General features: G+C 35.6%; 1 long non-coding RNA gene across 1 annotated transcript in view; it reads left to right on the top strand.

Annotated features, from left to right (window-relative positions):
- The first annotated feature begins 3,550 nt into the window (after window positions 1-3,550).
- Window positions 3,551-24,927, top strand: part of LOC136148080 (uncharacterized) — a 36,548-nt gene continuing 15,171 nt past the window's right edge. The window contains exons 1-2 of the long non-coding RNA XR_010659434.1: window positions 3,551-3,659; window positions 11,701-11,806. This is a non-coding gene — a long non-coding RNA (uncharacterized lncRNA). The remainder of the gene's footprint in view (window positions 3,660-11,700; window positions 11,807-24,927) is intronic.

Here is a 24,927-nt window from a genome sequence, read left to right on the forward strand (position 1 = left end):
TTCGCAGTGGGTAGACCACTGAAGTGTCTCGTCATTAAATTATGCACTGTACATCAGAAACAGATGTACTCCTGGAAGTCTTGCATGACAACATTGTTTTGCAATTTCCTGATTAAGACATTGCTAAAAGTGAAAATGGAACCGAACTAACAGGTCAGCTATCTTACTTTAATCATGGAGGAGAGCGGTTGGCTTTGAGAAGGCCTGGTGCCTTTCCTTGGCAGTTTGATATAAACTCTAAATGCTATTTCTTTACCTTGTTTTCCTCTAAAAGCTAAGGAATTAATGAAATTACTTATTTTAAATATTGCTTGACCTTAAAGTATTTAGATTTTAATAGGCCAATGTCACAACTACTTAATATATTGAGTCACAAAACAAATCTTACAAATCAAGTGGAAAAAAAAAACTGGGAAAAATGTTATAGTCATTCTTTCTAATCCATGGAAAAATAGCTATGTATCTCTCTGGAAATAAATTGTATTGAACAATATATAAAAGAAAGTGAAATTTCACTGAAGCATAGTTATGTGGATGGACTTGGACAAAGTCAAAAGATAAGAATGGAGGGTCGTACTTCTCTGGTGGGTCAGTGGTAAAGAATCCACATGCCAATTCAGGAAACACAGGTTCAGGGTCTGGTCTGGGAAGATCCCACCTGCCAGAGATCAGTTAAGTCCATGAGCCACAACCACTGAGCCTGTGCCCGAGAGCCCTGATGCTGCAACTGCTGCATCCTGAGTGTCCAGGGCCCATGTTCTGCAACAAGAGGAGCTACCACAATGAGAACCCTGAACACCGCAATGAGAGAAAAGCCCGTCCAGCAGCGAAGACCCAGCACAGCCATATGTAAATCAATAGTAAGGTGTTCCCAAAATTTAAAAAAAAGAAGGGTTATTATCTGGCACTAAGAGGTAAAACTGAAAATCACTGACTGGTTCTAGTCTAGGAAGTATTTTTGAAAAGAATAGATGTTAACTATAAAAATCTATCAATTTATATTCCAATGTGTGATATATTTTCCATGGAAATTAATTTAGGAAAAAACTTCAAATTCAGGTCATATATGTGGAAATTCTTTCTTTTAAACTTAACCGTCCTCGAAAGTGTTAGTAATTACAACTTATAAAAGAGTCAGAGTTTGCTGGACAAATAAATTGAGATCAGTTTTGGAAATTTTATTTTATGAAATGTTATACAATGGAGGCTTCTGTTTGAAGTGTCGTAAAATTAACAAACCAAATATTTTACAGAACTGGGGGAATAAAGGCTTCAAATTGTCTTTATCTGTGGTTGCCATTCTCGAATATGAAACAAGAACAGTAATTTTTCCCTATTTTTTTAAACTGTAGGCCACATATTTTTGACCATCATCTATTTATTCACATATGTATTTCTTCACTAAAAACGTTTTGTTTCAAAAAGTAAATCTACAGTTGTTCTATATCCACAGTTAATTTTCTTGTGTCCAGATACACACATTTTTATTCCAACAAGATAAACATTCCAATGAGATAAACATTTTCACTAAAAGGTTGCGACACTTCAAAGTGGCCACAGATGACTGATTCTTTCTTAGTTACTGCCTCATTGTAAATCTTTGAGCAAGAAAGAATTTCTTCGTACATTTCTCATTCCTTACAAATACAGGTTAGAATAGTGTGACTCTAGGGAAAATAGCCCCAATTCATATTTTTCTAACCTTAATTTTTAAATAATGTCCAATGAAAAAATTACCCATTCAGTTAGTTTTTAGTAAGTTTGTAGTTGTCTCAATTTGTTTGGATGACTGCAATTTCATTAGTTAAAGATACTGTTATATATGTAGTGAGGTTTTACGGGGATGGGAAAAATGCATAATGTTATGAAAGACAGACACATGTTCAAAATGTTGCCATTTGTTTTACATGAATTAGAAAATGATGACACGGCTCTGTTTTGAAATCATCAGTCTTCATGAATTATTTTATAAATAATATAGTTGAAATAAAACCTCAAACTTATTTTTTGACCACATTTCCCCCTGTGATCTTTAAATCCAGGCATATATTTAGGAAAGTTAAATCCTTAAGTTTTAAAGTTATGTATACTTCATGCACCAAAAAGAAATTCGAAGGCTTTTTTTCCCCTCTTTTTTGGCTCCCTAAATCTTTTGAGTAGTTTATGTTTCTTTGTTATAGAGAGGGCTGTAAGTCCTTTTTTTTTCCCTGGTAGAAACTGGGAATTGTGCTTTGCTAAATGTAAACAATATCAAAAACTAAAGTATCTTCTGGATTTGGATTGGATCCCTAAGTCAATGCGATTCAGTAGCTTCTTATATTGGCAAACTATGCTCCCATCTACCAAAGATGAAAAATGGGTCAACAAGTAGCTTAAGGATTTTTGCCAGATATTTACATATGAATCAAAGGTGATGTCTCCTTAAATTGTACTTAATATAGGAAACAGTCTGTTTGATTTCAAACTTAAGTGGTATTTGATGTAGTCATTGCCTGTTCATGATTAAAATCTTACAGAAAGCCCACCAATGATGAGCAATCTAACATTTGCAGTCTCAGTTGTCAACTGTGCCAATTTCATGAAAATCATATTATCATAGTTGGATCCAGGCTAACCACAGAGAGCTCTTTCTCTATCCATAATTACATAATTAGATTATTTTTATCTTAAAGCTTACTTTAAGTAACATTTTCTCTATGGTATATTATTAAAGAATCATGCCTTCTTGAAGTCTCTTTGTAAGCCAAGAAACCCACATGTTACACATTATAGGGGGAAAAAAATAGCTTTCATGAGATTTCTGCCCAGCTTTGAATCAAGGTTCAGGAACTGTATTACAGTCTGCCAGTGACATTTTGGGAATGAAGAGAATACAGTTGCAGAGCAAACTTTACTAAAATAATTGATGAGACAAGATATTGGATGTTAAAAAAATGCTATTACTCTTAGTGCCAAACCTATCTTTCTCAAGAGTTAGACTTGGACATTTGAGATAAGATTTTAAAACTATGTTCTCTATATAGAAACTGCATCTGCTATCGTAGGCTGAGGGGAGGAGGCAGTCTTGATCTACAATAAGTCTATTTTGTTTTAATGTTTGGTTATTAATATATACAATATCGTTCATCCTCATTCTCAGTTTTATATAAGCCAAAGAGAGTGTAAATTCATCAATACTACACAAACCAGGCATACAGAGTTTGGTAACTGACTGTGAATTCTGGTAAATTGCTTATATTTCTCTAGAAATGTTGGTTTGCAGATCTCATGCTTCATACGCTAGAAATGTGTGACAAAGATATTACTCAAGATAAGGACACAAAGCCTAGGGAAATAGAAATATGTGAGATGATAACCCCACTCAACCAAATAGACAATGTTAGTTAAGTAGTGAATGTTTTTATTTCATTTATTTTATTTTCTATAGATTTATAAATGAAAAAAAGATGAGCTTAAGAAAGAAGGCTGCTCTGAATCAAATATGGAAGAATGTCCATTTCAAGTCTTAGCTGAATCTGAGTCTGAAATTGCTTATCAACTTTTTTTTTTTTAATTACAGAATGCTGCCTTATGCAGATGTGCAGTGAATCCTTGAACAGGAGAGTTATTTGTCCTCCCAGTCTTCCCTGTATCAAAACCCATTGACAACACAACTAAAAGTAAGTTATTAAACTTGTCCTTAATTCTGCCTATAGTGATACAGCTCTTTGAGATTTCTCACAAAGCTTTTCTCCAGGTTGGGATTCTACTCTGAGGAATTATAAACTGGAGTAAATTTCAGTTTCCTATATCTAAAGTTTAAGATCACTGTCGCATCTTTGTTGTATCCTGTGATGCACTGCATCACTGATACATCATTGGATATCTTCCCAACTGTATTAGAAACTTATGGTTTCCTTCTACCTTTAGTAAATTTTCTTTCACTGGCTTTGTTATTTTTCCATGATGGGGAAATTTGAGCATGGATATTTGAGTACACTATAAAGCATCCAGGGCAAACTGGATTTGGTTATGTCACAACCCACTCCAATGTTTTTGCCTGCAGAATTCTATGGACACAGGAGCCTGCCAGGCTACAGTCCATGGGAACGCAAAGAGTGGGACATGACTGAGCAACTAACACTTTCATTTTTCAACCCAAGAAGGTCTGTGGGTTCATGATGCAAATTCGCCTATCTCCATTCTAACAATATAGACCTATGTATCGATCATTAAAAAATAGTTCTCATCACTGAACTAAAATTATTAAAGACAATATGTATCCATTTTTAGATAGTTTACTACGCATTAGGGGGAAGTGTTGATTTAATGACACTTCTCCTCAGTTGTCTTGTATATTGTTGTTGTTGTCATTTAATCTCTCAGTTGTGTCCAACTCTTAGCGACCCAATGGACGTTAGCCCACCAGGCTCCTCTATACATGAGATTTCCCAGACAAGAATACTGGAGTGGGTTGCCATTTCCTTCTCCATGGAACCTTCCTGACCCAGGGATCAAATCTCCATCGCCTGCATTGGCAGGTGGATTCTTTACCACTGAGCCACGAGGAAGCCCTGTTTTGTATATGATAACTGAAAAGGCAGAAAGACAGGACACTGAAAGATGAACTCCCCAGGTTGGTAGGTGCCCAGTATGCTACTGCTGATCGGTGGAGCTATATCTCCAAAAAGAATGAAGGGATGCAGCCAAAGCAAAAACAACACCCAGTTGTGGATGGGACTGGTGATGAAAGAAAGGTCTGAGGCTGTAAGAGCAATATTGTATAGGAACCTGGAATGTTAGATCCATGAATCAAGGCAAGTTGGAAGTGGTGAAACAGGAGATGGCAAGAGTGAACATCAATACTTCAGGAATCAGTGAGCTAAAATGGACTGGAATGGGTGAATTTAACTCAGGTGACCATTAAATCTACTCCTGTGGGCCAGAATCCCTTAGAAGAGTGATAATCTCTAAGAGCAGAGGCACATGATGTGGTTGTACCAACATTACAGCTTAATGATTGGAAGGACAGCACAGGGATGGGGATCCCAAGTGGAGCCAGGTAATCAGGGTAAAGGAAGCAGAGATAAAAGCTCTGGAAGGCTGAAGTGGAATGAACAGTGAATGTGGGGCAGAATATGAGAGTGGAGGGGGCTGCATAATGAGAAAGTTCTGGAAAATTGCAGAAGGGTCACCTTGAGTCTTTGGTTAAGTACTGATCTACACAAACATTAGGGGAAACTCTGAAATTAGAGAAAGAACCTGGGAAAGGCCAGGAGTGACAAGTTTTTTGAGTTCACATAAGATGGAAGTAATTTCTGTTCTTGAAGTCAAAGTGGAAAGACCTCATGATACATCAGGTCTTAGCAGTGAAAGCAAGTGAAAGTAAGTTAGCCTTAAAATTCTCTGTGTGTGCCTGCTTCATCGCTTCAGTCGTGTCCAACTCTTTGCAACCCTATGGACTGTAGCCTACCAGTCCATGGGATTCTGCAGACAAGAATACTGGAGTGGGTTGCCATGCCCTCCTCCAGGGGATGATCTTCCCAACCCAGGGATCAATCTTAGGTCTCCCCCATTGCAAGCAGTTCTTTACTGCCTGAGCTACCAGGGAAGCCACTTTCCTTTTTAACCTTTTTTAACATGTTTAAAAAGTTAAAAAGAAAGTTTTGAAAAATTAATATGACCCACATGTAACCTAACTGTCTGCCTTGTGAAAATACAGTGCTCTTTAAAGGTATATATATAAAAAAAAAAGTCCTTTATTGTACAATATGAAATACACAGTGTCCAGCATCTAGTCAAAAATTACTAGGCAATCAAAGGAACAGAAAAATACAGATTTTAATCAGGAGAAATATAATTTGATAGAAATAAATGCAGAAATAGCACATAAAGGAATTAACAAATGAAGAGTTTGGAAAGCTGGGACAACTTCCAGTTTATGGTCTACAGTATAGAAATCTTAGAAATTTCACTTCATTTTCAGAAAAAGAAAAAGATGAACAAAGTAAAAATCAGCAATCATTTTTAGATATATGATATACATCAGAGAATTGAAGGTCACAGGGCAAACTACTGCCCCAACTGGAGACAGATTCATATACTGCAAGTCAAAATGTTTTCTTCACTAGGAGCAAAAGTCTAAGAGCAGAAGTCTGTTAGAAATACTTAAACAGCAACTGCTGAATTGTTGGAAGTTCTGTTTGGATAAGCTTGAATGTTAAGAGACTCCAGGCAGGCCAGTCATACAAGTTGTCTCATGCTTATGAGAGTTTTACCCCCAATAGTCCCACTAGCTTTTGAGGATGAACATTAGAGAGAGATGTCCTCATGATTCCCACAGTGTGAGAAGAATGCAGCATTCTGAAATATTCCAAAAGCATCCTATTATCCTTAACAAAGAATACCCTCTAAAGTTACTATTTTACCAAAATCTGACTGACTTGTATTTTAATAAAGCCTATCTGACTTAGGAGAAGGGAAATATCAAACTCCAGCCCCATTTTACCTTTGATGTGGGGAAAGGGAAATAACCAACTTCAGAAACACCTCTTCATTTCTGTGTCACCCAAGGTGAGAAAACTAGAAAAATAGCAAATTAAATCCAAAGTAAGAACAAACGAATAATAAAAAATTAGGGTAGAAATCAGTGAAATTTAAAACAGAAATCAATAAAGGTGGCAAAACCAAAAGCTAGCTCTTGGAAAGTATCAGCGAAGTTGATGAACCTCTAGTCAAATTAACTAAGAAAAATAGTGACCAGTGGTTGCCAGGGATTAGGGTGCTGGGAGTGAGGGATGAGCAGGTGGCACAAAGGCCTGGGAAGCTATCTGTATGTTACACTGTAATGGTGGAGACCTGACATTATGCACTTGTCAAAACCCATAGAAATATACACACAAAGAATGAAGGCTACTGAATGAAGGCTACTGTAATCTGTACACTTTAGCTAATGATAATGTGTATGTATAGGCTTATCAATTGCAAAAAATTTGCCACACTACTCTGAGATACTAAACATGGGGAAAACTGTCTAGTTTAGGGGAAATTGAGTATACATTGGAATTTTTGTACTTTCTGCTCACTTTTTTCTAGAAACTTACTGACTCTATATAGTGTGCTAATTTAAAAGGTAGCTGAGATAAACATTAGAACTTCTCTATAAAGGATATAAAAGAAAACCTGAACATGATGAGATCTTAGACACAATAATCATAATGAAGTTGTAAACAAAATTCAGATAGATTTTCTAGAGATTAAAAGTACAACATATACTTAAAAAAATACACTGAATGTTATTATAAGTATATAAGTCACAGGCAACCTCATTACATTTAAAGGCATGCTAATGAAAAGTATGTTAAAAAGTCATAGAAAAAGATGAAAATAAATTTCACTATTAGAGGGATATTATCAAGTATTATAACACATTAGTAACTGGAGTCCTAGAAGAAGAAAAAATAATGAGGCAGGAAAGAAATGTGATGAAATAGTCATGAAAAGTTTATAAATTTGATGACTGACAGACACATAAATTCAATAATTTAAATAATAACAAAAGCACAATGGTGGTAATGAAACCAACACTAAGGTTTATAATAAAATCACTGAAAACCAGAGACACTAAGAAAATCTTAAAAGAAGGTAGAGAAAAAAGACACATGACAAAGGGAAAAATATACATCAAAATGAAAGCAGACTTCAGAAACTATAAAACCAGAAGACAGTGGCATAAGATCTTTAAGATGCTAAATGAAAAATATTTCTTGACCTAGAATTATTGCATGTATCACAATATTCTTCAAACTTACAGGCAAAAATATGTTTCAGACCAAAAAAAAACTTGTGAGAATTAAGAAGATTCATACTAAAAGTAATACTTAAGGAAAATATTCAAACAGAAGTTAATTGGTACCAAACGTATATTTGAATCTGCAAAAAGAGTGAGAGTGCTGGAAATGGTAAATATTTGAATGCTGTTCAGTTGCTAAGTCATGTCTGACTCTGCAACCCCATGGTCTGCAGCCTGGCAGGCTCCTCTGTCGATGGAGATTCTCCAGGCAAGAATACTGGAGAGGGTTACCATTTCCTTCTCCAAAATATTTAAATAAACATTCAAATATTTAAAGAAGATATATGTTCTCACTTTAAAAAATTTCTGTAGCAGATCATTTCCTTGTCATTATTAACAAATATACTTGACATTTATTATTAAGAAGTAATAATGCATGGTTTCGTTTATAGAATTAGCAGAAATAAAACATATGACAACAATACAACCAAAGAGGAAAAGTGAATATGGAGTTACACTCTTATAAGATTTTTATACTGTATTTGAAGTGATAATAACATAATCTTAATTTAGACTGTGATAAGTTAAAGATGAATATGGTAAACTCTAAAGCGATTACTAATAAGAAAAAGGAACAAGGTGAGCTAACTAAGAGTAAAGATACAATAGAATCATATAATTAATCTCATAACATCATTAATATAAAAATGCAGAAATATTTGATAAGAGAAAGATGAGATGGAACAAATAGAAAATAGCTTTAACTTCAGTCTTATTGATAGCCACACTGAATATATTGTGTCATCCAATGCCAAAGTCACATTTAGGTATTAGGGACATATATGTTTAGGCCAAATTGAAATGTGGTATGAGTATAAAACATGCATTGGCTATCAAAAACTTAGTATGAGTTAATCTAATGTAAAATAGTCAGTAATATATTTTTACATTGATTGTTTAAATGAGAATATTTTTGGATATATTTGAATAAATAAAGCAAAGTATTGAAAGAGTATTTTAACCCTTTTTGGTGTGTCTACTAAATTTTTAAAAAATTACATATATGTGACTAATATTTGTGGCTCACATTTTATTTTCATTGGATAGCACTGGCCCAAATACCCCAATTAAAAGTCAATATTGTCAGATTGGATGAAAACCAAAACCTATATATACATGTTGTCTACAGGAAACCCACTTTAAGTATTAAAATATAAATGTTAAAGAATGGAAAAAGTTATAATATGAAAACACCACTTAGATGAAAGCTGGAGTGCTCATATTCTATCAAACCAAGTTGACCTCAGAACAAGGAAAAATGCCAGGACCAAGAGAGACGTTATATATTAATAAAGAGGCCAATTTATCAAGAAGCTATAATAATTCTAAATTCAGTAAGAGAAGTTTGAAATATGTGAATAAAAAATAACAGCAGACTGACATCTTAAGAAATGCTAAATCAAGCTAAAATGATTCATTCAGGCTGAAGAAATGATACCAAATTCAAATTGGATCCTCAGAAAGAAATGGTAAAAATAAGGGTAAATGGAAAACTGTATTTCTCTTTATATACTTTTACAGTAAAAAATGGAGTTCATTGAATTTATCATCTGTTTAGGCTCATTTATATATGTAGTTGTACTGTGTCTACAATTTACATGAAGTGGTCCAATTTTAACTCTATGTTGGTTAGGAAAAAACTAAATATGTGCACTGTAATCCATCAAGTTAAGAAAAAAAGAAAGGGAAAAAACTATAGTTATTAAGAAAGTAGGTAAAATAAAATTTTTTACGTATTCAAAAATCAGAAACAAATGAGAAAAGGGGGAACAGAGTAACAAAAAAAGGGGGATAAATGAAAAAACTGCATGGCAGATCTAAATTGAATCATATCAATAATTATGTTAAACACTAAGAAACTAAACACCCAAATTAAAAACTGTCCAAATGAATAAAAGACCCAACAATAAGTCATATAACAGATACAGTTTAAGTAATAATACATAGAAAAGTGCTGCAATTCTAAGATAAGCACAGCCCTGTTAATAAGAGATTTACTTAGTAAATGGCTAATGAGGAGAAATATATTTAGCATGCCAAGAGTAAGAAAAGAAGGCTGTAGTGGCAGTGTTAATAATAGATAAAACTGACCTTAACACAAATTGTATTCCTAAAAATAGAGATTTCACAATGATAACTCATTTCATTAGGAAGACAAAATTATCATAACTATGTGCTTAAGAATAAAGTTTAAAAATATGAAGCAAAAATGAACAGGATTAAAGAAACAGATAATTGGAAAAATAAAGATTTTGATAGAGACTTTCTCCTCTTTAAGAAATTGATAGAGAAACTAGACTTTAAGCAATCAAAATCAATTCACCTTCAAAGAAGATAAAGTATCAAATAATTCAATATATATACATGGAGATATGTATATAAAAGCAAAAATAAAAATTTAATCCTTAAAAAGTTTTGGCTCTCTACATTTTATGCTTCATATCAGAAGATAAAACAATGTCTTTTATATAAAACAATGAGAACTAGGTTTACTTTCTTTTATTCTGATGTCTTTGTAAAAAGTTATTTTCTATTTTGATTAACCTTGAAAACAAACATTCAGCTATCAGGGCAAACAATGGCAAATATATGACATTTTATTAAGCCCTGTTCTAAACTAAGTCAACACCACCTTTGCTTCACCTTCTTACTTAGAAGTTAATGGCAAAAAAGTCAACGGCTAAAACTGACAGTAGTTTTTGAAAATGAAAATTATCAGAAAGCATCTCAAATTCAAAATCTTTCGGGCATGGGAAATATAATTTTGCTTTATGTCTCATAGTCTATGAGAATGTTTGCTTTTTACTGTTAAGTCTAGGATGTATCTAGTGGTTGCAATGCACCATAAGCTTTTTATATGGAAAACATGCTTCTTATACAGTGGTCAGTATGGTATGACATTTGAGTAGGCACAAAGTGAAAAAAAGATTTTTCTGAAAAACATCATCAACCCCTCACAAGACCAAAGATTGGCATAGTGGTGGAAGCAACCTGTGTTGTTCATTAGGTCTGACACCAATTTTGTATTAATCTGATTTCTTTTTCTCTTAGCCATGTGAGTGATATGCATGTGCCCCCTCCCTCACCTGATAGCTCAGTTGGCAAAGAATCTGCCTGCAATGCAGGAGACCTGGGTTCAATCCCTGGGTTGGGAAGATAAGATCCCCTGGGGAAGGGAAAGGCTACCCACTCCAGCAGTCCATGGTGGGCCACAGAGAATCGAACAGGGCTGAGCGACTTTCACTTTCTCCCTTACAACAATTTCCCCCTCCTTTTACAACTGGCACTTTTGGTTGGTGATATGTGTAGAGTTTTCCTGTTGCTGGTCCCAAATCTGGCATTATTTCTGACAGTCATTTTCTTTGGATAAAATCCAAATATTTTAGAAGATTGAAGTAAATTAATTGTGTTATCTATTTCAATAAAAGAGCCACCACAGCCAAGCCAACATAAACAGGTTATAACAGTGATGGCCAATTTAAAGGTTCATTAACAAATACCAGTAGTAGCACTATAATTTCCAACCTTTTATCACTCAAATATGAAACTACAGGCATTGAAGACACCAGAGAGAAAACTATGTCACACCACAGACTGTCGATCAGTTTTTTACTTATCATTATAAACTTCCAAAATGTAAGTTAAGTTCTCGCTGTCTTGCTAATTTTCAGATTTAATTGTGCCCCCAAAATGATGACAGTGTTTTAGTTGTTCTTTTTTGTGCTTCCTTTCCCATTTGTCTCCTCTGGCAAACACTTACTTTCTGATCATTTACCCTCCTTAACGAATCTCCTTGTTTAATTGTTTAAAATGATCTATATAGTTTTAAGTGAGTTTGGAGCCTCAATGTTTACTTCACTTGTTCACAGTGTGATGGCAGAAAGATGTAGAGGAAACAAAAATGACAGTGGTACCCTAGAATTGAGGTATGGTTTCTGCTCTCTCTTCTGGGCAGAAAAGAAGTCACAGTCACAGGTAAGTTGAACTCCACCTTACAAAAACACCTGGTTGTAACTTGTGTACAAGAAAAAGCTAAAAGTCAAAGTGACAAATTGGGAAAAACTATTCACAAAACCCTGTAGATTAATAATATTTATTATTCATCTGCTACAAATTTGTGAATGTTTTGCCTAGTTTTAATAATAACATTAATCATTTCTCTGCAAAAGACTTTTAACCTTTCAAGTGGCAATTTTAAAACTCTTAAGAAATGAAAATTGATTAAAATTTATAAAAAATTATAGAGGAAGAAATCTAAACATAAAGATAGGAATGACTTTTCACTCTTATCTGTGCCTTCATTTGTAATAATAGTACAATAAAAGAGCACACAGTTTTCACTCATCCTCTTAGTAATGAAAATTGAGGAATAGTGTTGGGTACTGTTGAGGGTGGAATGAGACAGGAAAAGTAAGTGCGGATGGTGCTCAGGGCCGATGGGACATTTATGCACTCTCTCCTTTGACATTCAGCTGCAGGGAACTAGACATTGTAAAATTCAGTGAGATAGTCACGTTTATGAACTAATTGTTTGAAGTACAAATAAGTATAATATTTTTGATATGTATTTGGTATGTGCTGTGATAATTTTAAAAGTGAATCAACTCTGATATTCTAGTGTGAGGAAACAATCACATGTTTAGACAAAAACTTAACTACTAAGTTGATTCATAACATAATACCATATAGTAATGGAAAGTCAGATATAATCTAGATAGCCAAAAGCATGGCTTAAAAGAACCTGACAATCTTTATGATGACATGTCATGCAAACAGTGAAAGAGAATATCAGGCAATATTTATTAACACGAGAAAACATCTATATTGTGTTGGTTGTTAAAATCAGAGGCAAAATTGTTTATAATATAAGCACGATCTTGTCAAAAGATATGTATAATGTCATTACATACATATTCATGTAATTATATAAAATTATATAAAAATTTAGTTTTATATATTCATATTTAAGGTCAAAAGGAAATGATGGTCTCTATCATCACTTATATTCGTCCACTCAAACTGTTAAAACACCATAGACTGGGTGGATTAAACAACAGAAATATATTTCTCACAGTTCTGGAGGCTGGAAGTCTGAGCTGAGGGTACTGGAAGGGTAGGTGTCTGGTGAGAAGTCTCTCTGGACTGCAGATGGCTACTTTCTCACTGTGTCTTCACATGGAGGAAAGAGAGAGCTCTTCTTATAAGGACACTAATTCCACCATGAGGGTCTTACCCCATCCCCCATGATCTCATCCTAACCTAATTCCCTGCCTATGTCCATACATTCAGATATCATCACCATGGGATTTAGGACTTTAATGTATAAATTTAGGGGATACACATACAGTGTAACTGAACACTTCACAGATGACTTATAATTTCTTCTTAAACAAAGCAATTAATCATATTCCATAGATTCTAAATAGGTTAATTTTTATATTAAACAGTATTAAAAACAGTTGAAACATTAAAATTCTAAATGGCAGGATGATGAATCTGGTTTCATTGTATGCTTCTGAGCATTTCACAAAGCTTCCCTTGATCACTTCTCTCATATTCAGTAACTTTTTGAGATCAGAATGACAATCATTAGGCATCCTATTTCTTAGTTATGCACATTAGTATTTCAAATAAGAGTCATAATTTAATCAGGGTGCATAGTTGCTACTAGGGCAAAATTGGGAAAGGAATAGTTTTAGATTCCTAATGTTTTACACACTATAGCAGTCCTGCTGTGTTTCCAGTAAAATACCTTGGAACATAGTCCATGACAAAAACAGATCAGGCTTTTCCTTCAAACGTTAATTACTCAAGTACGAAAGTGCCAGTGAGGAAATAGTGCCAACTACAGGGATCACATGGGGGCAAGAATGAGCCTGCCGGGAACCCCTTCTTAAAACTTTACAGCCCAGTTCTATTTTTCCTAATGTATGGCAAACAAAACCATGAAGAAAAAGAGTAAGGAAGAAAGAGTAGGAGAGGAAGGAAGCAAAGAAGGAAGAAGATGAGAAAGGAAGACAGGGAAGGGAAGAAGGAAAGACAGCAGGAAGGAGAGAAAAGAGGAAACAAGTGATACGAGGTTTGGCCCGCAATCCAAAAGTTAATCCTGTTAGGGGAAGAACTATATAAGCCAAATTTCACTGGTTGAAATTTTCACTTAATTCGTTACAAAATTGCATGAGAAGATGCTTTGGACTTACTTAGCTTTCTGGTTTGTTTTTGTTGGCTTAATAAACATACTTTGGAAAGAGAATGTACATTTGGAGCCCTAATATACCTCTACCCTCCCCAGGATACTCTACCCACTCCTGCCTCTAAGGAGGCAGAAGCCTTTGGTGCTGAAGCGCTGGCAGCACACTCGGGGCAGACAGTATCCTTAAAGACCACAGCCTGCTGGAAAGCAGAGTTGCTGCAAAAAGCAAGCTCCTAGTAGCTATCTCAAAACACTTTTCTTCTTTTTCTCCCTATTTTGGTCACCCTGGGAAACACTTTAAAAAAAAAAAATCAACTCTATTGAAATGTAATTTACATAAAATAAATATTACTCTTTTAAGTGTATAGCTTGGTGAATTTTGACAGATGTAATTATCCAGGTAGCTCCTGGAACAAACAAGATGTTATTTCCTTCACTCCAAAACTTTCCCTTATACCCCTTCCCAGTTATCTTTCCTATCTCCAACACCATTCTGTTACTCTGAATTAGATTTGTCTCTTAGGAACTTTCATATAAATAGACTGGACTGTTTTGTGCTTAGCGTTTTGTAGTTAGAAAGTTTTTGAGATTCATTCATACTGTTGGACATATCACTAGTTTATTCCTCTATATTGTAGTAGATATAGTTTTACCGCTCTTTCCTGTATAGTCGATACATTTTCTATTTTTTGTCTAGTCTTACTGCTCAAGGCCTTTAGTCAAATAAGTGATAAGAACATCCTTGCCTTATCTCCAATTTCAGGGGGAAATCATTAATTCTTTCAGCACTAAATGCTTGGCACAGGGTTTTTAGACATGCTCTTTATTAGGCTGAGGAACTTACTTTCTATTTTTAGCTAGATAATTTTAACATATTGAGTGTTTAAGTGTTTTAATTTTTTCTTACATCTGTTGAACTGATCATATCATTTTTCTGTTCAAATAATGAATAAGGTGAACAAAATTGATTTTTATGAGCTATTATTCAACCTTGCAATTCTATTAGAAACTCCAGTTGCTCATTTTACATATTCTCAAGCTCAATTTGTTATTATGTTTTAAGGGAGTTTTGATCTATGTTTATAAAGAATATTAGTCTGCAGTTTGATTGCTTATAAATGTCTTTGTCTTGGTTTAACAGAGTAATACTGGCCCTGTAACATCAGTTAGGAAGTGTTTCTTTCACTTCTATTTTCCAAAACATTTTGTTTGGGATTATTGCTCTACTTCCTTAAAGTTGAGCAGAACTCATCAGAGAAATTATGTAGTCTAGAATTTTATTTGTAGGGAACTTTTAAAGTAAAATTCAAATATTCTTAGTAGTTAAAAACTAGGGTTTTACAAAGAATTTGGCATGTCATCTAGTCTGCCAAATGTACTTGCCTAAAGATTTCATAACATCCCTATTATCAGATTAATGTCTGTAGGTTCTGTAGTTATATTCTTTCTGTTTCATTCCTGATAGCTAAAATCTGTGACTTTTCCATTTTCTTCTTGATAAATCTAGCCAGACATTTTTCAGATTCATTTTTTTCCTTCAAATTACCGATTTATGTTTCTGTTAATTTTCTCTATGATCTGAGCCACCAAGGATGCTCTTATCTTTTAAAATGTTCTTCCTTATACTTAATTTGGGTTTACTTTATGCTTCATTTTTTAGCTTCTTAAGGTAGAACCTTAATCTATTATCTTAAGATAATAGATTCTATATGTTCAATATAAGAATATTAAATCTATACATTTTCCCGTAAGAAATATTTTAGCTGCACCACACAATTTTTATTATATTTTCATTTTCTAAAACTATTTTCCAATTTCCCTTGTGCTTTTCTTTTTCCTTTGACTCATGGGTTATTCTGCAACACTTTGCATCCTGCCAAATGATAGAGTATTCTTCTATATATCCTACTAATGTCCTTTTTCTGGTCCATAATATAAATTAGGTTCTCTCATTTCATTTAGTTGTCATGTCACCATGTCTTCTGACAGTTCCTTAGTCTTATTCAGACATTTGAAAAATGAAAAAAAAAAAAAAAAAGAGTACCAAAATTGGGCAGGTCATTTATTTTTGTAGAATATCTCTCAACTTTAATTCTTCTGGCGTTTTCTCACAATTACATTAAAATTAAATATTTTTTTGGTAAAAAAACACCACAGAATGGATGTTATGACCTGCTCAGCGCATCATATAAGAAACTCCATGTCTTTGATGTATCTTGTGACGAGTAGCATTCAATGTGATCACGTGGCTAAGGCGGCACCTCCACTGTAAGTGTGCCATTTCATAATGACGCGTATTGTGGGAGATGCTTCACACTGTGCAGACAGCTTCTCAATGTGCCTGTGTCACACTGATTTTAATATTTCTCAAAGGTTCTGCCTTGTGATGATTATTACTGAAAATGAATGATTTTCTATTTTCTTTACTCCTTCTATATTCAGTGATGAAAGTTTTACTGTAAGAAAGAGCTGGCCCTTGTGATTCTTCCCCTTTTTTGTTGACATATTCAATTATTTATATTAGTATGGACTCGTGGATATCTTATCTTCTTCTCGAGGTTATAAATCTAACTATCTTTATTATTTTACAGCTCAAAATTTCCCAGATTTGGCTATGAGAGCTCCTTCGGGTTGGGTTTTGTGTCTTCTTCAAAAATCTCCATCATCATTCTGGGAGCACTTTCTTACTTTCTGGCATCAAAATATCCCCGACTCATCTTACATTTTCCTTGCCCGATCCTGATGCCAAATGTTTCTCCAAGGATCTTGACTCCTCTAATTAGGAACAATATTCTCATTGTTACTTCAGTGGTATTGCTTCTAGGCCCTTTTGCTGGAGGAGGTAGGAAATATATATATATATCAACTCATACACTCATATACATCTATGTTTCTACATTTATCTACTTGTCTGAGTACTAAAAACATACCATATGCTTTTCCCCCTAGTCTAACACTACAGCATTCATTCTGGCCTTCCCTTTTCCCTCATTTGTATCAATAACTATTTTCTGAGAGTAGACGCCCAGGCTTTCATTATCCACCATATATTTACTTTTTGCTCAATCCTAGCACACACACAAAGTAATTTCATATCTACAAACTCATAACCTTGTGAAAAGCACATTTACAAACTGGAGTCTAATATTGTTCACACAGTTCTTTTTTGTCTTTAGCCTTACAGATACAGTCAATTTGTGTGTGTGTTTAAGACTTCTTTGGCTGGTTTTTTCTGCCCCAGTCTAATCAATGTGATTATATTTATCATTTTGTAATAGAGTCAAGTTTGTTACCTTTTGAATTTTATTTTGTATATACCGTATTCTGACAGGTTTTAATCGCTTGAGACTATGGGAAACATTATCACCATTCTAAGAGTCATAGCTCAAAATATACTCAACAAAGTGTCATTTCTTCCTCTTCTGTCATGTTTCATTTCCAGCTGGGCTCTGAGGGTGAACTGTCTCAAAGGTTTCAAAATTACATTTCCTGCGTATTAATATCTTTTGCACAGAAGATCATGCATACATATTTCTTAAATCCTATTTTTTCTTATTGTATACTAAGGAGAGTCTTTTGCACTTTGTTTTTTATTGCTTGCTAGTTTATTATGTTCAATATCAAAATAGTTAAATATTGGTATAAGAGCTCCAATAACATCCTTTTTCCTGAGTTCCCAGAGAAAACCCTTCTCGTTTCTGAATTTGTTTCAGTTGTCTGATTTACTCCTGATTGTGGCTCATGTTGTCTTGCTTCTTGCCATGCTCAGTACTTTTATGTTGGAGTCATGTCTGCACTGTTGTTTTCCTTGAAAGAGTCTGTCCTTTCATCTGGCAGCAGTTTAAGCTACTAGCAGATCTGCTTGATCTCTTTAAGGCCTCTTGTTAAGCTTTGTTATGGTTGGCCTAGAGTAGGCTTCACTCCAGATAGAGTTTAGCTCTAGTAGTAATGCATGACCCAGTGGATTATCACCAGGGACCCTCAGTGGCCTGATCAAATGTCTTTCTACTTTCTCTGATCTCTGGGATTGTTCAGCTTACAAGTTACGGACTATCCTTTGTTCAGCCTCACGAACTTGAACTCTATACATAGACTGATTAGTTCTCAGCAAAAATGCAAGAGTACCCCGAGCACGTTTCTGAAGCTTTTTCCCCTTGTACTTCTTTGTCTGCAACTTTGCTGTGCAATCTCAGCATGCTCCTCCATGGTTTCTGTATCCTCAACTCAGCAAGACCTGGAGGATTTGCTTGGACTCCCTCTTCCAGTGCCCATGATTCAATAACGCAGCCAAGCAGAACATGGGTCCTCATGTGCTAATCTTGTTTCCTTTCTCTCAAGGTTCCCTGTTTCTTCTGTCCATTGTACAATGACTGAAAACAATCGATGCCTATATCTTGTTCAGCTAAGTTTTTACCTCACTAAAGCAACTTTGGTTTCTGTTTTTACATCAGGCTTGAAGGCTGAAGTTTGCCCTTTCTGAGTCAGTGATAATCAGATTATAAGCAGCACCCACTAGCCAGCATGCCACCTTTGTGCATCGTGGGATTAGTTGTCCATTCTTTAAGATGCTTAGTCACCATTCACTAATTGTGACAATAAATAGTATGCCAGTCTCTGAGGACTGTGATATGAACAGTGCTTCTGTGGCCGTGAGATGTATAACCTAAACCTGCACAAGTAATGAATTTTGACTCTGAAAGGATTCTAGAAAGAGAGAAGAATTACTGATACCACATCCTGAGAATGTATTATGGAATTCTACTTGCAGAATAAAATGGGCACTGTGATCTTATGTTTTTGTTAGAGGCTATGATGACTTGAAAGAATTCTTAAAACAGATTAGAAATATTTTGACTACTAAAAGAAATAGGTATATAGGTCAAGAAATAAGACAAGCTAATAAATATAAACTTTGAGAGGAACGTTGTGAAAAACCAGTCAAATGGTTGGATGCTGGAAACTAAACTGCAGGGTGTGATGCAATGAAGACATTAGGGATTCCCAGGATGTATATAATTATACACACACACACAAACACACACACACACATTATAGGTGTATATATGTGTGTGTGTGTGTGTGTATACACCTGTATACACACAAAGATTATGTATATTATGTGTGTGCCTACAGAATCACACATAATAGTTAGTCCTTGAGTCATTTTTATTTATGAGAAATCAGTTTAAGTAAGCAACAGAAAGACTGCCTTAACTGGGAACAAAAGGCAAAAATTAGATCTGAAACTGTGGACAACCTGTCTCTCTTGATGCTCACTTGTTGACAAGTGAACTATGGGATTGAGACCTTTTTTAAAACCACTAGCAGATTAAATAATTCTCTGTCCTTAGCATCTTCTTGATTTACTGCCTAGGCATTTATATTATGGAAGTTCTCTAACTTCATCCACTAGTTTATTGACCCATCTAATAGCCATTATGATATATAGTGCCATGACAAATAAGACAAATAAAATGTGACCTTTGTCTTTGAGCATTTTATAATATTGCAGGAGGGATAGACAAAAGAAAAGTCATTTCAATGGAAGTGATAGCTTTCCAAAATGAACCGCATATGGAAGATGAAATTTTAAGGCGTATTAGTTGTGTAGAAGCATCCTCCCAAATCATTATAATCTACAGACCTCTCTCACTGCATATATGTCTCCATGCGACTACATGTATATATTTATATGCTCATTTAGAGCACAGTGTTTGTGAATCCTTGTAAATAATTAACATAAGGTGTATTAAAGTTTTTGCTTCAAATCATATATTCTCTAGCATCAAAGGTAGATATTTATTGCTCTGACAAATATAATTTCAGTAATTAATGTGTTTCATGTAACACTGTCATATCCATCAGGCTGTATTTGGTGAGAATAATGCAGTTGCAATTGCATGAGAGCTTATATCATCTACTGCTATCTTTTGGGCTTCCCTGGTGGTTCAGAAAGTAAAGAATCTACCTGCAGTGTGGGAGATCCAGATTGGATCTCTGGGTCAGAAAGATCCCAAAGAAAGGAATGGCTACCCACTTGCTAGTAGTAAAGAAACTGCCTGCCAATGCAGATGTTTAAGAGACACAGGTTCGATCCGTGTGTCAGGTAGATCCCCTGAAGAAGGGAATGGCAATCCACTCCAGTATTCTTGCCTAGAGAATCCCATGGACAGAGGAGCCTGGTGGGCTACAGTATGGGGGATCACAAAGAGTCAGACATGACTGAAGCAGCTTACCAAGCATGCATACTGCTGGTTTTTGCAATGGAACTCAGTGAGCTTGCTACATTTCCAGTGAAATTTAGCAGGCAGGTTGCTAAGCTGAATGAGGAGCATTAACATCTAGTGCATTTGTATGGAAATACAAAAAACCTCGAATAGCCAAAGTAATCTTGAGAAAGAAGAATGGAACTGGAGGAATCAACCTGCCTGACTTCAGACTCTACTACAAAGCCACAGTCATCAAGACAGTATGGTACTGGCACAAAGACAGAAATATAGATCAATGGAACAGAATAGAAAGCCCAGAGATAAATCCACGATCCTATGGACACCTTATCTTTGACAAAGAAGGCAAGGATATACAATGGAAAAAAGACAACCTCTTTAACAAGTGGTGCTGGGAAAACTGGTCAACCACTTGTAAAAGAATGAAACTAAAACACTTTCTAACACCATACACAAAAATAAACTCAAAATGGATTAAAGATCTAAATGTAATACCAGAAACTATAAAACTCCTAGAGGAGAACACAGGCAAAACCCTCTCCGACATAAATCTCAGCAAGATCCTCTATGACCCACCTCCCCGAATATTGGAAATAAAAGCAAAACTAAACAAATGGCACCTAATGAAACTTAAAACCTTCTGCACTACAAAGGAAACTATAAGTAAGGTGAAAAGACAGCCCTCAGATTGGGAGAAAATAATAGCAAATGAAGAAACAGATAAAGGATTAATCTCAAAAATATACAAGCAACTCCTGAAGCTCAATTCCAGAAAAATAAATGACCCAATCATAAAATGGGCCAAAGAACTAAACAGACATTTTTCCAAAGAAGACATACAGATGGCTAACAAACACATGAAAAGATGCTCAACATCACTCATTATCAGAGAAATGCAAATCAAAACCACAATGAGGTACCATTACACGCCAGTCAGGATGGCTGCTATCCAAAAGTCTACAAGCAATAAATGCTGGAGAGGGTGTGGAGAAAAGGGAACCCTCTTACACTGTTGGTGGGAATGCAAACTAGTACAGCCACTATGGAAAACAGTGTGGGGATTTCTTAAAAAACTGGAAATAGAACTGTCATATGACCCAGCAATCCCACTTCTGGGCATACACACTGAAGAAACCAGATCTGAAAGAGACACGTGCACCCCAATGTTCATCGCAGCACTGTTTATAATAGCCAGGACATGGAAGCAACCTAGATGCCCATCAGCAGATGAATGGATAAGGAAGCTGTGGTACATATACACCATGGAATATTACTCAGCCATTAAAAAGAATTCATTTGAATCAGTTCTAATGAGATGGATGAAACTGGAGCCCATTATACAGAGTGAAGTAAGCCAGGAAGATAAAGAACATTACAGTATACTAACACATATATACGGAATTTAGAAAGATGGTAACGATGGCCCTATATGCAAAACAGAAAAAGAGACACAGAAGTACAAAACAGACTTTTGAACTCTGTGGGAGAAGGTGAGGGTGGGATGTTTCGAAAGAACAGCATGTATATTATCTATGGTGAAACAGATCACCAGCCCAGGTGGGATGCATGAGTCAAGTGCTCGGGCCTGGTGCACTGGGAGGACCCAGAGGAGTCGGGTGGAGAGGGAGGTGGGAGGGGGGATCGGGATGGGGAATACGTGTAACTCTATGGCTGATTCGTGTCAACGTATGACAAAACCCACTGAAATGTTGTGAAGTAATTACCCTCCAACTAATAAAAAAAATAGATTAAAAAAAAAAAGATCCAGTGCAATACCTGATCCTAAGGATTTCCAAATGGATCACACCCATGGTCCCAGTGAGCAGCCAAACTGATGTCCTACTAGAAAAGATGAGACAGTACTTAACACTGAGAAATAGAAAGATAGATCTTGTGGCATATAATCAGTGGGGAAATCTTAGAGCTGTGTTAAAATATAATTTACTAAAAGGATAGTTTGCCCATTGTATTAGCTCTATTGTTGCTGGAACAAATTACTACAATCTTAGTGTCTTAAAACAACCACTGTATTACCTTACAGTTCTAAAGTTCAGACATCTGAAATAGTCTTGTGTGGTTAAAACCAAAGTCTCTACAGGCCTTTCTGAAGACTCTAGGGAAGTGTTTAGTTCCTTGCCTTTTCCAGTTTTCAGAGGCTTCCTCGGCTCAAGGTCTCTTTCTAATTTCAAAGTCAGCAATCTCATCATTCTGACCTTGGCTTTGGTTGTCATATTTTCTTCTCCTCCTGTTCTCTTCCCCTTATGCCTGTTTCACTTATAAGGACCTTTGGAATTACACCAGAGGCCACCTGGATAATCTTCCCATCTCAGTGACATCTGCAAAGTTTCTCCTGCCATGAAGGTATCATAGTCTCAGGGCCAGGACTTAGTCCATATACTTCTTTAGGGGGCCATGATTATGCCTACCACACCCAGACTGTCATTTTTTTTTTTTAATTTCACCATGTTATTAATTTTGGTAGGTTATATTAGTTAGCTGATAATATTAAAAAAGTAATTCTGAGTTGCTGACTTAAATTAGGCATAGGAAACAATTTGATATTCAAGGTAAATTTAACTAAGTGTAGAAAATCTCTTTGAGATGATACAATAGCTTTTCGTGTTGAATCTGTTACTAGAAATGCCTGGAAGCAAGGAGGCCTTGCATATTTAAAATATTTGATTTATATTTCTGTAAAAGAAGATGTCCAGTGTCTGCAAACCAGCTTGCTCTCTCTGTACTCCTGGTGCTTGTCTATCCGTTGGTTATTGCTGAGCATGGATACCACAGAGTACTTGGTCAAAACCTCCTTGTTGCTCTATTAGAGAACTTAATTGATTCTGCGTTATACTGGTGGCTGAGCAGAGAATCAAGTTTTCTGAGGACACATATTTTGGCTCTGAGAGTAGATTTTGGGGAAAAACAAGCAAACAAAAAGCCTAAGCTACATCCTATCTGCTAAATACCTCCCAGGCATCAGAAAATGTACTTGTCAGTAGCCATTATACCTAACTGCAAGGGGGAATACTTAAGGCAAATAGTCTAGGGACCTGGTTTTTGTTGCGAATATTTTTTGCAAAATTCCTATTTACCCTGGACCCTCCCTTACCTCTTACAAGCAGTCCCTCAGAGCTGAGAGGCTGTCTTCTGGGTTTACATCCTCAGAAATTCCTTCAAATAAAACATAATTCTAAAACAAACAAACAAAGAAACAAAACAGCCTGTGTGTTTTTCCTTTGCTGAAGCATTCCTGCCAGGGCAGTGTCCTCTTCTGACTTTGAACAGAAACCGAGTCCCTTGAATCTCTGTTACCAGGGGTCTTATTTCTCTTCCTCTGCATCCCTCAGCACTGACTTGGAAGTTAGAGAAGGAAATGTGTGTTGTGTGCTGTGCAGAGATCCTCACATCATTGGATGGGATGAGACTTAGTGGTAGTGGGTGTTAGCTATATTGGGCACATGTTATTGACAACTGACTCTTATTTCCTGTTAATTATTATCTTATGGTGTCGTCTCATTAAGTAGCAGGATGATCGGATTTTGAATAAAGGAGATAACCATGCTTTAATTTTGTTTTCGGGGGGGAATCCTAAAATTTGATTATATTATTATAAAATTTTATTATATTAAATAATTTACATGGATACATTTATTTAAATCTTCACCAGTTATTGAAAATCTGCTTACTCCAGGAGTCCCTGTGCTTATTAATATGTGATTAATATATGATTCAACCATTTAATAAATACTGCTTATTTATATTTTTATAGGGTCTAGAAGAGGCATCTTGTGAATGAAGAGAATAAAAATACATTTTGAAAATGATAAATACCCTAGATAATTTTTAAATTTTGTCTTCTGCTTCATATCAGCAGAGATAATAAAGTAGTTTGGTAGCAGTGAGTTAAGTGGTTATATATTTACTCCTTGGAAGGAAAGTTATAACCAACCTAGACAGCATATTAAAAAGCAGAGACATTACTTTGTCAACAAAGGTCCGTCTAGTCAAGGCTATGGTTTTCCCAGTAGTCATATATGGATGTGAGAGTTGGACTACAAAGAAAGCTGAGTACAGAAGAATTGATGTTTTTGAACTATGGTGTTGGAGAAGACTCTTGAGAGTCCCTTGGACTGCAAGGAGATCCAACCAGTCCATCCTGAAGGAGATCAGTTCTGGGTGTTCATTGCAAGGACTGATGTTGAAGCTGAAACTCCAATACTTTGGCCACCTGATGCGAAGAACTGACTCATTGGAAAAGACCCTGGTCCTGGGAAAGATTGAGGGCAGGAGGAGAAGGGGACGACAGAGGATGAGATGGTTGGATGGCATCACTGACTCAATGGACATGAGTTTGGGTAATCTCCGGGAGATGGTGATGGACAGGGCGGCCTGGTGTGCTGTGGTTCATGGGGTCACACAGAGTCAGACACAACTGAGAGACTGGAATGAAAGATAACTTCATGTAAAAAATTGGAAATTTCTGAAAATTAATTATCTTGTTAACTTTATTGTTGGTTTCAAAGGTAGCTTTAAAGATGTTAAGAATATAATGAAATGTTCAAGTGTCCTGTCTGTATGATGTGCACCCATCAGATGTTGAATTTGATGAGCATCTCCCAAGAAATATCTCCAATGAGTGGAGCCCAGATTATAATCCCTGGAACCTCTGATTATGT

The sequence above is a fragment of the Muntiacus reevesi genome, chromosome 16, assembly GCF_963930625.1.
Source record: "Muntiacus reevesi chromosome 16, mMunRee1.1, whole genome shotgun sequence".
NCBI lineage: Eukaryota > Metazoa > Chordata > Mammalia > Artiodactyla > Cervidae > Muntiacus > Muntiacus reevesi.